General features: G+C 40.2%; 1 non-coding gene across 1 annotated transcript; it reads right to left on the bottom strand.

Moving 5' to 3' along the window:
* Window positions 1–14,161: 14,161 nt before the first annotated feature.
* Window positions 14,162–14,268, bottom strand: LOC148878110 (small nucleolar RNA R71). The gene has a single exon (XR_016106146.1). It is a non-coding gene; the product is annotated as a small nucleolar RNA R71 (small nucleolar RNA).
* Between the last annotated feature and the right edge of the window lie 458 nt (window positions 14,269–14,726).

Raw genomic sequence — 14,726 nt, 5'->3', positions numbered from 1 at the left:
TCTATCTCTATAGAGTCGAAGACCCAGTATATTGGAGACTTCTCCAAGATCTTTCATGGAGAATTGCTGTGATAACCATACTTTCACCGTAGTTAACATACCTACATCATTCCCAATGAGTAGAATGTCATCTACATATAGAACCAAGAAGGTAACCTTATCTCCACTGTACTTCCTGTAGACACAGGGTTCATCCGGATTTTGCTCGAAGTCAAACGATTTGACGGCAGAGTCAAAACGAATGTTCCAACTTCTAGAAGCTTGCTTAAGTCCATAAATGGATCTATTAAGTTTACATACCATGTTTTCTTGACCTGCAGCAATGAAGCCTTGCAGCTGCTGCATATAAATATCTTCAGTAAGATCTCCATTCAGGAATGCAGTTTTGACATTTATTTGCCAAATCTCATAATCATGGTATGCTGCTACAGCTAGCAGGATCCTAATGGATTTAAGCATGGCCACAGGCGAAAAGGTTTCCTCATAATCGATGCCCTCTTTCTGAGTGTACCCTTTCACCACCAGATGAGCCTTTAAGGTCTCAACCTTACCATCGGTGCCCTTCTTCCTCTTGTAAATTCATTTGCAACCGATTGCTTTTACCCCGTAGGGCTGATCTACTAGAGTCCAGACTCCATTGGTCTCCATTGAGTCCATCTCTGCTCTCATGGCCTCCACCCACTTCTGGGAATCTATGTCCAGCATAGCTTCCGTGTAAGTCACGGGATCCTCCTCACTAGTCAAGGTTTCCACTAGGTAACTATCCTGGTCATAACCATAATGGACTAGTGGCCTGGATACCCGAGTGGATCTTCTAGGTTGGTCACTACCTGGAACTTGTGGGACATCTCCCACTGCTCCTGAGCTCTCCTCATCAAGAACAACTTCCTGACGATGGGTGTCCAGGATATAGTCGGTTTCCAAGAATTGCGCATTACGACTGCAGAACACTTTCTGCTCACCTGGGTCATAGAATAGGTAACCTACAAAGCCTCTTGGGTAGCCTACAAATAGGCAATGGCTGGTCTTGGATTCCAACTTGTCTGCACTCGTTCTCTTAACGTGTGCTGGACAACCCCAAATCTTCAAGTGTCTAACACTTGGTTTCTTTCCGGTCCAAAGTTCATATGGAGTATTCGGAACCGATTTGGTTGGAACCCGATTCAGCACATAAATCGCAGTCTCTAATGTGTAACCCCAAAAGGACGTGGGTAACTCTGAGTGTATGAGAAGCGACCGGACCATATCCAATAAGGTCCTATTCCTCCTCTCCGAAACACCGTTAAGTTGTGGTGTAGCAGGAGGAGCTAATTGTGATACTATCCCATTGTCCTTTAAGTAGTCCCTGAATTCGTCAGAGAGATACTCGCCACCTCGATCTGATCGAAGGGCCTTAATTTCTCTCCCTAACTATTTCTCGACCTCTTGTATAAACTCTTTGAACTTTTCAAAGGATTTAGACTTGTGTCTCATTAGGTACACGTAACCGTATCGTGAAAAATCATCTGTGAAGGTGATGAAATACACGTGTTGATTTCGTGTCGTAACACTCAGGGGACCACATACATCTGTATGTATTAGGTCAAGTGTGCCCGTAGATCTTTCAGGCTTACCATTAAATGGTCGTTTCGTCATCTTGCCTTGTAGGCAAGGCTCACAAGTGGGAAGATCTTCTACAGTTAGAAAATCCAAAGGACCAACCTTTACCAACCTTGTGATTCGGTCAACACCGATGTGGCCAATCATCTTATTCAAGGTTCCTTTATCTATATCCATCAATTGCAACATCTGAATTCAGACCCAAATTAGTTGAGTTCAGATCTACAAGTCTTTGGCATTGTTAGTCCAGAGAAATTAACAAATAATAATTCAGATCTGAGCTGTATATTCATACACACTCATTGGTATACACTTCAATATACATCTATTAAGTTTGGAATCAAATCTGTGATGCTTTAGGGCTGAAATCAGATCTGATCTGAAAAATATATTAAAAGGATCTGAAATAAACTAAAACCAGTCCTGAGTTAGGCTTGGTTTAAGGATTTTAAGCTCTACAATTGAAGCCCAAACCTGTATAGCTGATGCATATCAAACACTTGCTAAGACCTGAAAATCGGGTCTACAATGTTTGGTATTGCAAGCTATTTGGTCCACACAACTTTTGTAGAAATCTGAAATCAGGTCTGCATTATTGGCATTGCTATTGCTGCAAATTAGCAGGTTGTAGAACAGATCTGAGTTCAAGTTCAGTTCATTCTCAAAAGAGATCAAAGCTGGTCATCATAAATTTTTTTTTATTTTTTATTTTGCAAAGAGCATCCAAGAATGTGTGGGTGTTCGAAAGCACAAACCTGACCAGAAATCAGGTCTGCTAACTGTTGTACTGTAGCAGCCCTACTACAGATCTGAATGCTAATAGAAATACTTGGAAAGTGCTAATTTTTATTAAATATCTGAGGCATAACAATTATTCAATCCAAACATACACCTCCTTAGCTAATGTAGCTCGGTTACAAGTGGATAAAGCAAATGTTCAGTTCACCCAAAATCCAAAATGTGCTCTGTATCAGTTCAGTCCTCAACTATAGTTCAGATCTGTATCAGTTCAGATCTGAATTTTCTTTTTCATTCTTTGCTATCCAATTACCTTTGGAGTATGTTGGATTTATCATAGGGTGAATTGGGGTGATGATGGCACCCAATTCACCTTAAACTTGTATCAGTTCAGGTCTGAGTTCATCTGAACTCAGATCTGAACTGAGCAGTTCTGCAATAGCAGAATTCAGGTCTGAACTCAAGTCTGAGTTCGGATCTGAATTCTCAATTGCCTTACCTTCAGTTATTGCTACCAAATTGTTTTTGGGGAATAGCAGAAGTGCCCTAGGGTGAATTGGGGTGGTGATGACACCCAATTCCCCTCAAAATTGCATCAGTTCAGGTCTGAGTTCAGAGGAACTCAGATCTAAACTGTTGCAGATCTGCAATAGCAGAACTCAGATCTGAACTCAAATCTGAATTCTGATCCGAATTCTCAATTGCTCCTCTTGTTGTTCAAAAGATCTCCCTTTTTTTTTATTTTATATATTTTTTTTCTTTTTGTAATGGAAAAAGAAATAAAAGTCTGAAACACAAGCAATTCTTTTCGGCTGAGTGCTGCAGATATGAAATCTGCTGATCTGAGTGCCGAATGCAACTCAGATCTGCAACACTCATGTTTTTGTGAATTTTTTCTTTTTTTTTTCTTTTTGAAGGGAACAACACCAAGATTGAATAGAAATCAAATATGCCTTTATTAAAATGAAATTGAAACTAGAAAAAGAAAGTAATCTACTTAAGAAAGAAGAAACATAACTATAGTAGTACAGCAGTTGCATTCAAAGCTAAAATGTAAAGTTAAGCAAATTAAACCAACTATGAATGCAATGCTGAATGATACCAGATTAAGAATGCTCAATGTTTCATAATATTGGTTCTATAAATCCCCGAAAACGGCGCCAAAAACTTGATGTGTGGCTCATTGTGACACTAGCAAGTGCACTAGCCGTTCAAGTAATAAAGTAGTGAGTGAAGTATCGTTCCCACGAGGATTTAGGAAACAATTACTAATACTAAATTGAGTACTTCTTATCTGATCAACAAATAATCAAAACTTTAATGAAAGCTAAAAAAAAAATCCTAAATTAAAATCTATTTAAATCATTGGCCCAATTGCCTTCAAATCAGGTTAGAAGAGTAAGCAGTAAATGTCAATCTCAGAATTCAGCAATCTATCAATTTGGATCATTCGAATAAATCATGATTGAGCCTTGGTTTGGTGAAACTCCAAGGTCATGAACAGCCTCTCTCAAGCGCATGTTCATCCTATGCATGAGTGACGGTTCTTCTATCTCTAGCAAGAATCTAATCCCCATGGATGCATTTCTTCAAACACTTCTAAGGCATCAATTCAAATCTGAATTGATCACCAACTGAATTGTGCAAGTTATCTCTAACCTTGCACTCAATTCAGTTCTTGAATAGTAGATCTGAATTCCTAGAGTCTCTCTCAAGCACTCTAGGAATTCCAAGCTGTAGATTAATTCGCCCAATCTGAAAATTGCAGATCTGAATTCTCTTTCAAGCAATTCAGATCTTGCAATCTCAGATCTGAGAATTCAGATCTGAGTTTTGAAGATTAGTTGGCCGAATTAATCTACAATAACACCCTTATTCAAGAAACTTCAAGTACAATTCATGACCATTTGAATGAATAAAAAAGAATTAGATTGCTGAACTGAAATTTTATAAGCTGAAATACATCAAGGAAGAATGGAAAAAAGGAGAAAGAAGAAAGAAAATATAACAAAGAAACTGAATTCGAATCAAAAGAGAATGAAACTACAATTGATTTATTACAAAAGATCTTTGAATCACAAACCCTCAATTCGAACTCACCTTCTCTTCTAGCTTGCTTGTTTTGAACTTCCTTCAGCCCTTCTTCTTCTTCTTCCTTGCACCTAGCCTTCTTCTCTTCTCTTCTCTCAAGGTGGCCGAACCTCTAAGAGTGGGAGAGCCTTCCTCTCAAGCAATTGAACACCTCCCCCCCTCCTAGAGGCCTCCTTATATAGTTTTTCAAGGGGGCTCTTGCCCCTTCTTGAAGCCTCTAGAATGGGGTGTATTACACCCCTTTCTTGAACTTTCTAGAGCTCTCTTGAAAGCCTCCTAAGGGCTGCTATTTGGGCTGCACTTAGGCTCTCTCTTAGCACATGATAGCTATACACTAAGCTGCTCTTTTGGGCTGAGAATGGGCCTTCCTTGCTGGGCCAAATTCTACTCATAGCTAGGCTTTATTTTCTGGGGTTTTCTCAAGGAATTCACTTGCTCTTCTTGGGCCGAAGTGCTCTCTCTTGCTTCCACGACCGGGCTGGACTGAAATTGGTCTTCTTGAACCTTCTTTTCTTGCCTTTTTCCTTCCTTTTCTTGGATTAATTATCCTTGAACTTATTCTTAGCATTAAGCTAAATTAAGGCAAAAATTAATAAAACTGGCACAAAAATCCATGCTAAAGTCCTCAAAAATTATAGATAAATTGTAAGTTCATCAACATATAGTGTGGGATTAATTTAATCTTTGAACTACACCAGATTTCCAATATTGCCCTAGACCTTGGAGATTGATGGGCAAAACTGGAAAGTTACACCTGACCCCTAGACTCGATTATGATACTGCACTAGGTGTCGGATCGGGCTGTCTTTGATGTACCAATCAATGGGATCCTTAGCGGGGGTCAAAACCTGGGTATGTTGGGACAATCCGAGAATTCATCTGAGTGGGTGATCATAGTGACAGGATCAGCCCCTTTGTCAGACAAAGGTAATGATCGGGGATGCACTCTCACTGTTGGAAACCAAGACTGACGGCAGCCAATTTCAACCGTTGAAATTTGTTTTGCAAAATATATTTTTTATATGAGATATAAAAGTATATATATTATGGTTTCTAAAATGTTTGCAAAAGGGTTTTAATTCCCGGGATCCATATAAGTGGAGAGTGCAACACTGTTCCTTGCAGCCGAGGGAGAGGTCCTCTCTTGTTGGGCAGTGTATGATCATTATGGGCTGAGAGGTTAAGTGTAAGACCATTGAGGATAATACCTGATGGGCTAATCTTGCATCTGCCCACAGTCCCTGGGTGTTACAAGGTGGCTTGGCCCAGGGACCACTTAGGGTAAGTGTTGGGCCCATAGAGCCCATTTGATGGGTTTCAGGGGGTGCACTGTCTTTAACAGTGTATTCGACCAGGCCTTGTAGCAAAGGCTGGGTCGAACCCATGTGGCTGATGTGTAGATCAATGCTAGGGTCCCACGCCATACAAGAAAGCCCAACTGGGCAGTAGTTAGGAAGGTTAAGTGAGCACATAAGCTTAATGGGCCTAAAGCCCATTTCGATTTGGGCTATTAATTTAGTTAATTAAAGGGGCGAATTCTGAGATGGATTAGCAGTTAGGATAGGGTCTTGATCACTAGAAGAGAAGGCTGATCCAAATATGATTTGGATAAGCACCTCCTAATGCGATTAGGAGCTGATCTTTTAAAGTTAACAAAAGGAAGGAGGGGGCGACAGCCTTGAGAGAGACTAAGAGAAACACATCAGATCCTCTTTAGTGTTGAAATCAAGAAGAGAGAATTCTGCACCATGCGAATACTCTCTTGCCGCCTCCCTGCTCTTGCTGCCCTGTTTGCTAGTTCGATCTCCAACTGTGGGAGATGTCAAGATTGGATCTTGACATCAATTCTTTGAGAAAGGATTGAAAAGGAAGCTATGCTCACGTTTCACCCTGCTGTTTCTTGCGAAGGACAGAGTTCTTGGGGAAGAACACTGCTGATTCTGCTCCATCCTGCACTGCGCCATCTTCAGTGGGAGCAGTCTTTGGATCCTTCCTTGGGTGTGAACACCTTCGTTGGGAGATATTGCTTCTCCGTATCAGGTATCATTCTCTTCCATTCCTTTTGGTTCAGATCTGGTTCAGTTTAAGGTTCAAGATTTATCCTTGAAAATATGATTTTCTAAATAGGGAATGTGATTCCCAGTTGAAAGGAGAGAAAAATTATTGAAATTCACCCCTTATTCCACAATCTTTGGGCGTCCATCTGATTGATCTCTCAACCCTTCAGTGGTATCAGAGCCACAGGTTCAAATCTTGAACCATTCTGTTTCAGATCTGAACCTGCGCAATTAGGGAGAAGGCGTTCTACCCAATTTGCGCAGATTTGGTTTTGGGAAATTTGTTCCCAAATCAAATGGGCAAATAATCTGAAATTAATTTTAAATAAATCTGATTATTATTTAGAATTGTTCATTATAATTTTCTTGATTTATGGGTTGTTCGTACAAGAGGAGATCGAATTCTTGGTTTGCGCAGGGAATCTACGATTTTGTAGTTCTTGATTTATTTTGGGTCTGTAAATAATTTTTTTTTTATTTTCTAGACTCAATGTATAGGTATTCGATCTAATGTAATTATTAATAGAAATAGGATTTCTATTTATTTTATTTTGGATCGAAGATGGCTGCGCAAAGAAGGAGATTTCACAGATAAGAGAAATGCTATCTGCGATTTGCAGTTTGTGAAACTGCATTTCTGTGATCTAACCTCTGTTTTGCAGGAAGGATTGTGCAAACAGCCCTGTTTGACTGATTCTTGTTTTTCCTTTTATCAGTATTTAATTTCAGATTATTTTCTTGAATTAAGGATTTAATTAAAGATCAAACACTAGACCCATTCGAACCAAGATTGGTTCAAAACTGTTTGGACCATTTCTAGGGTTTAATCAAGGCTGAAAGTCAGCCCTAATTTCCCACTAATGGGCCTAAGGATTGATATTTAATTAAATGGTTAATTCGACCCAGCCTGTAAAGGCCCAGTTTTAAATAGTTAAAACTGCAAAAGCCCATTTTAAAGGATAAAGCTATATGGGCCGAACTGGGTAACCCTAATTCAGCCCATATACCAAGATAATATTAATGGTTAATATTATGAAATTTTAACGGGCTTCCAACGGGCCTTACAGATAATTAATTGATTGGATCAATTTATCCCTGCATGTGATGTATGGATGTGTAATGTGTTGCGTACATGGGCCATAAGTACTTGGCCCATGCTCATTCGACAGTGGCTCTTATGCACACCATGGTTGAATGCACATCATTGCCATGGTGCCCCTTTTGGTCATTGGATGACTTCCCTCAATGGTGGGCCCCACACCTCATCAAAAGGTTGCGGGCGAAACCCTAGCCGATTTAAGGCCCACCGAAATCTGGCTTTATGAAAGTCAGTGGGAGCCACTTTGGTTTGACCTAAATCAAACTAGGGCGTAATTTTGTTCCCTCAAGCTAATATGAGTGCGTGTGATAGGGAGATTCATATGATGAACTCTCTAAAGGCCTTCCATCATTAGCATGAGGATGGGTCCTTCAGTAATGAGGAAACGCACCAGAAAATGGGCTATCCATTTGCTGTTGGGCTTGTCTGAGTGTTTCATAAGATGATAGGGGCGTCATAGACCGATGTGGGAGGGGCTTCACCAGAAAATGGGTTTATCGGAAAAAGGCTCTGAACCTTGTCTAACAGAGGCCAAAGGGAAAACTCATATGATGAGTGGATGTGATCCTTCATTGAAAGGTGGTGGGGTTATGCAGCTGAAACAGTTGGCTCCATGCACCCTATGTGATTTCCCACATTTCTAGAGACAACCCGTAGTCTCCGTCATTGAGAGAGGAGGGAAATCTCAGAGATGAACAAATGAAAATGGATCGTAGATTAATATCCCTATCTATGAAATGAACATGAATCAAATTAGGTTGTGGACTGATGTTTGCTCTTTTATCAGAAAATGGCAAACGGATCTTTTGCAAAACTGCTTGATGACAACAAGTTGAAGGGCCCAAACTATGCTGACTGGTACAGGAACCTTATGCTGGTCCTAGCTTCTGAAACAAGTTGAAGGGCCCAAACAAGTTGAAGGGCAAAGAATCCTACCCCGGAGCATCTGGGTGATAGGGCTTCTGAGGCCCGAAGGAGAGACTATCAAGAATGAGAGGAGAAAAACTCCCTTGCCCGGTGTTACATCATTGCCTCCTTAGACAACCCGATACAGAGGCAGTTCGATCAGATCGAACTTGCCAAAGACATATTGGACAGTCTCAGGACAATGTATGAAGAGCAGAATCGTTCTACTCGACTAAAGGTCTTGAAACAGTTCATGACCGCACAAATGTCCAAGGGTCAACAAGTTCATGACCATTGTCTTCGGATGATGGGGTACATCAACGAACTGGAGGCTCTTGGATCCGGGCTGGACCTTGCTACCCAGATAGATGCTATCCTTAACTCTTTGCCTCCTTCCTTTAATCCGTTCATCATGAACAAGCTGAATGTCAGCTTACAAGAGCTCAGCAATATGTTGCAAAGAGCTGAGGAACTGATTAGAAAGGATGAGCCTGTAGCCATGCTTGTTGAAGCTGGCAAGATAGGCAAGAGAAAGTGGAAGGCAAAGAAGCCTCAAAAGAAAGCCACTAAGAGCAAGAAGCAGAAGAAAGGCAAAGCATCTGATGACTGTCACTTTTGCAAGAAGACCGGCCACTGGAAAAAGAATTGTCCTGCCTACCTGGAATCCAAGAAAGGTAACTTCGAAACTTGTGTTATAGAAACCAATTTGTTGGTAGCTTCTACTTCCTGGTGTATTGACTCCGGGGCTTCGACTCATGCTTGTAACTCACTATAGGGGTTCAAGGTAAGCAAAAGGCAGAGTGAAGGAGAAGTCACACTCTTCTTGGGTACTACTGCAACTGTTGCAGCCGCGGCCATAGGAACCATGGAATTAATTTTAGAGAAGGAATAATTGTACTGAAAGACTATCTTTATGTACAAAATTTAAGGAGAAATTTGATTTCTGTCTCAAAACTGTGTGCAGATGGTTATTCTGTCTTCTTTAGTAATACGATTACTGTTAAAAGAAACAACAGATTCATCGCATACAGGGAACTGGAGAACGGTCTCTATGTTCTACATCCTTCTCTAGAAACTAACATAATCGAAACTACGTCGGCTGAAATCCCTAAGAAGAGAGCTCGTGATACAGTTAATCCCACGTGCCTGTGGCATTATCGACTTGGCCACATCGGTGTTGACCGAATCACTAGGTTGGTAAAGGATGGTCCTTTGGATTTTCTAACTGTAGAAGATCTTCCCACCTGTGAGCCTTGCCTACAAGGCAAGATGACGAAACGGCCATTTAACGGTAAGCCTGAAAGATGTACGGTCACACTTGACCTAATACATACTGATGTAAGTGGTCCCCTGAGTGTTAGGACACGAAATCAACACGTGTATTTCATCATCTTCACAGATGATTTTTCACGATACGGTTACGTGTACCTATTGAGACACAAGTCTAAATCCTTTGAAAACTTCAAAGAGTTTAGACAAGAGGTTGAGAAACAGTTAGGGAGAGAAATTAAGGCCCTTCGATCAGATCGAGGTGGCGAGTATCTCTCTGACGAATTCAGGGACTACTTAAAGGACAATGAGATAGTATCACAATTAGCTCCTCCTGCTACACCACAACTTAACGGTGTTTCGGAGAGGAGGAATAGGACCTTATTGGATATGGTCCGGTCGCTTCTCATACACTCAGAGTTACCCACATCCATTTGGGGTTACGCATTAGAGACTGCGATTTAAGTGCTGAATCGGGTTCCAACCAAATCGATTCCGAATACTCCATATGAACTTTGGACCGGAAAGAAACCAAGTGTCAGACACTTGAAGATTTGGGGTTGTTGATGAACTTACAATTTATCTATAATTTTTGTGGACTTTAGCATGGATTTTTATGCCGGTTTTATTAATTTTTGCCTTAATTTAGCTTAATGCTAAGAATAAGTTCAGGGATAATCAATCCAAGAAAAGGAAGGAAAAAAGGCAAGAAAAGAAGGTTCAAAAAGACCAATTTCAGTCCAGCCCGGTCATGGAAGCAAGAGAGAGCACTTCGGCCCAAAAAGAGCAAGTGAATTCCTTGAGAAAACCCAAGAAAATAAAGCCTAGCTATGAGGAGAATTCGGCCCAGCAAGGAAGGCCCATTTTTAGCCCAAATAACAGCCTAGAGTGTAGCCCACATGAGCTCAAAAGCAAGCTAAGTTGTAGCCCAAATAGCAGCCCAAAGGGAGCTAGGGGCGGCAACTTCTAGGAGTTTCTTGAAGAGAAGGAGGGAGCACTCTAGAAGGTTCATGAGGGGTGTAATACACCCCATTCTAGAGGCTTCAAGAAGGGGCAAGAGCCCCCTTGAAAAACTATATAAGGAGGCCTCTAGGAGGGGAGAAAGCTGTTCAATTGCTGGAGAGGAAGGCTCTCCCACTCTTAGAGGTTCGGCCACCTTGAGAGAAGAGAAGAGAAGAAGGCTAGGCACAAGGAAGAAGAAGAAGAAGGGCTGAAGGAAGTTCAAGACAAGCAAGCTAGAAGAAGAAGGTGAGTTCGAATTGAGAGTTTGTGATTCAAAGATCTTCTGTAATAAATCATTTGTAGTTTCATTCTCTTTTGATTTGAATTCAGTTTCTTAGTTATATGTTCTTTCTTCTTTCTCCTTGTTTCCATTCTTCCTTGATGTATTTCAGCTTGTAAAATTTCAGTTCAGCAATCTAATTCTTTTTGATTCATTCAAATGGTCATACATTGTATTTGAAGTTTCTTGAATAAGGGTGTGATTGTAGATTAATTCGGCCAACTAACCTTCGAAACTCAGATCTGAATTCTCAGATCTGAGATTGCAAGATCTGAACTGCTTGAAAGAGAATTCAGATCTGCAATTTTCAGATTGGGCGAATTAATCTACAGCTTGGAATTCCTAGAGTGCTTGAGAGAGACTCTAGGAATTCAGATCTACTATTCAAGAACTGAATTGAGTGCAAGGTTAGAGATAACTTGCACAATTCAGTTGGTGATCAATTCAGATTTGAATTGATGCCTTAGAAGTGTTTGAAGAAATGCATGCATGAGGATTAGATTCTTGCTAGAGATAGAAGAACCGTCACTCATGCATAGGATGAACATGCACTTGAGAGAGGCTGTTCATGACCTTGGGGTTTCACCAAACCAAGGCTCAATCATGATTCATTCGAATGATCCAAATTGATAGATTGCTGAATTCTGAGATTGACATTTACTGCTTACTCTTCTAACCTAAATTGAAGGCAATTGGACCAATGATTTAGATAGATTTTAATTTAGGATTTCTTAGCTTTCATTAGAGTTTTGATTTATTTGTTGATCAGATAAGAAATGTTCAATTTAGTATTGGTAATTGTTTCCTAAATCCTCGTGGGAACGATACTTCACTCACTACTTTATTACTTGAACGGCTAGTGCACTTGCTAGTGTCACAATGAGCCACACATCAAGTTTTTGGCGCCGTTGCCGGGGATTTAGAGAAACAATATTAGGAAACATTGAGCATTCTTAATCTGATCTCATTCAGCATTGCATTCATAGTTGGGTTAATTTGCTAACTTTTTCATTTCAGCTTGGACTGCAACTACTGTACTACTGTAGTTATGTTTCTTCTTTCTTAAGTAGATTACTTTCTTTTTTTTGGTTTCAGTTTCATTTTAATAAAGGCATATTTGATTTCTATTCAATCTTGATGTTGTTCCCTTCAAAAAGAAAAAAAAAAAAATTCACATAAACATGAGTGTTGCAGATCTGAGTTGCATTCGGCACTCAGATCAGCAGATTTCAGATCTGTAGCACTCAGCCGAAAAGAGTTGCTTGTGTTTCAGATTTTATTATTCTTTTCTTTCATTACAAAAAGAAAAAAAAAAAAACAAATGAAAAAAAAAAGGGGGAGATCTTTTGAACAACCAGAGGAGCAATTGAGAATTCGGATCAGAACTCAGGTCTGAGTTCATATCTGAATTCTGCTATTGCAGATCTGCAACAGTTCAGATCTGAGTTCCTCTGAACTCAGACCTGAACTGATGAAATTTTGAGGGGAATTGAGTGTCATCACCACCCCAATTCACCCTAGGGCACTTCTGCTATTCCCCAAAAACAATTTGGTAGCAATAACTGAAGGTAAGGCAATTGAGAATTCAGATCCAAACTCAGACTTGAGTTCAGATCTGAATTCTGCTGTTACAGATCTGCTCAGTTCAGATCTGAATTCCTCTGAACTCAGATCTGAACCGATGCAAGTTTGAGGTGAATTGGGTGCCATCACTACCCCAATTCACCCTAGGATACATCCAACCTGCCTCAAGGATGAATGGATAGCAAGGAATGAGAGAAATTCAAATCTGAAATGCAGTTGATATGATGTGAGGACTGAACTAATACAGAGCATACTATGAATTCTGGGTGGACTGAATTCTTGGCTTTACCCACTTGTAACCGAGCTACATTAGCTAAGGAGGTGTATGTTTGGATTGAATAATTGTTATGCCTCAGATATTTAAGAAAAATTAGCACTTTCCAAGTATTTCTTTTAGCATTCAGATCTGTAGCAGGGCTGCTATAGTGCAACAGTTAGCAGACCTGATTTCAGATTTCTACAAAAGTTGTATGGGCCGAATAGCTTGCAATACCAAACATTGCAGACCCAATTTTCAGGTCTTAGCAAGTGTTTGATATGCATCAGCTATACAGGTTTGAGCTTCAATTGTAGAGTTTTTAACCCAAGCCTAACTCAGGACTGGTTTTAGTTTATTTCAGATCCTTTTAAATTTTTTTTTTTTTTTTCAGATCAGATCTGATTTCAGCCCTAAAGCATAACAGAATTGATTCCAACCTTAATGGATGTATATTGTAGTGTATACCAATGAGTGTGTATGAGATATCCAGCTCAGATCTGAATTATTATTTATTAATTTCTCTAGACTAACAATACCAAAGACTTGTAGATCTGAACTCAGATCTAAATTGGGTCTGAATTCAGATGTTGCAATCGATGGATGTAGATAAAGGAACCTTGAATAAGATGATTGGTTTAAATCTGCTTTTAGTATAATCGGCTTCATTTATTCATGATAGGATGTAGGTTTTGTATTCCAATACTTCACTTTACATTTTCAGTGTGATAGGATTAGTTATTTATTTTCTTTTGTGAATATTGGCATTTTTATTGCTTTGACTTTAACAGTTTATGACAAGCAGACCTGAACTGGAAGAGATCCTTTACGACCCAGAGATTGAACGGACTCTCCGTGTCCGTTTGAGAGCTGCTAAGCAAGTCAGACAAGAAGCACAAGAAATGGCTGAACAAAGAACTATGATGGATTATGCCAAGCCTACCCTCACCGGGACTGTCTCCAGCATTATCAGGCCAACTATTGCTGCCAATAACTTTGAAATTAAACCGGCCATAATCCAAATGATACAAAATACGGTTCAGTTTTGTGGTATGGCCCATGAGGATCCGAATGCCCATATTGCTAACTTCTTGGAAATCTGTGACACCTTCAAACACAATGGGGTAAGTGATGATGCCATCCGGCTGAAGTTATTCCCATTTTCTTTGAAGGATAAAGCCAAAGCTTGGTTGAACTCATTACCGGCAGGATCTATAGCCACATGGGACGAAATGGCCAGCCGTTTTCTCTCTAAATATTTTCCCCCTTCTAAAACTGCTAAAATGAGGAATGACATCACTACTTTTTTCCAGCAAGAGGGGGAATCTTTATATGAGTCATGGGAACGATACAAGGAGCTGTTAAGGAGAGTTCCTCACCATGGCCTCCCCATTTGGCTGCAAGTGCAGACTTTCTATAATGGTCTTACTGACTCAAATAAGACCATATTAGATGCTGCAGCCGGAGGATCCATAAATAATAAAACTCCTGAGGTTGCCCATGCACTTATTGAGGAAATGGCAGCCAACAATTATCAATGGCATTCGGAAAGGACTCAAACTAGGAAGCAGCAAGGCTTGCATAATGTTGACACTTATACAGCACTAGCTGCACAAATAGGAGCACTCAGTAAAAAAATAGATGAAATGCAGATAGCTGCCATGCATGTGCAGCCTCTTAATTGTGAATTGTGTGGGGGAGGCCACATCAGTACAGACTGCCAAGTTGGCAATCAGTTCAGACCATCTACTGAACAAGTTGACTATGTCAGCAATTCGTCAAGACAGCAGGGTTACCAGAGTCACCATACTTTTCATCCAGGATGGAGGGGACATTCAAACCAGT

This window comes from Nelumbo lutea, chromosome 1 (assembly GCF_056320005.1).
Source record: "Nelumbo lutea isolate HS-2025 chromosome 1, American lotus-T2T, whole genome shotgun sequence".
In the NCBI taxonomy this organism is placed as follows: domain Eukaryota; kingdom Viridiplantae; phylum Streptophyta; class Magnoliopsida; order Proteales; family Nelumbonaceae; genus Nelumbo; species Nelumbo lutea.
This window is presented reverse-complemented; position numbering and strand designations above follow the sequence as displayed.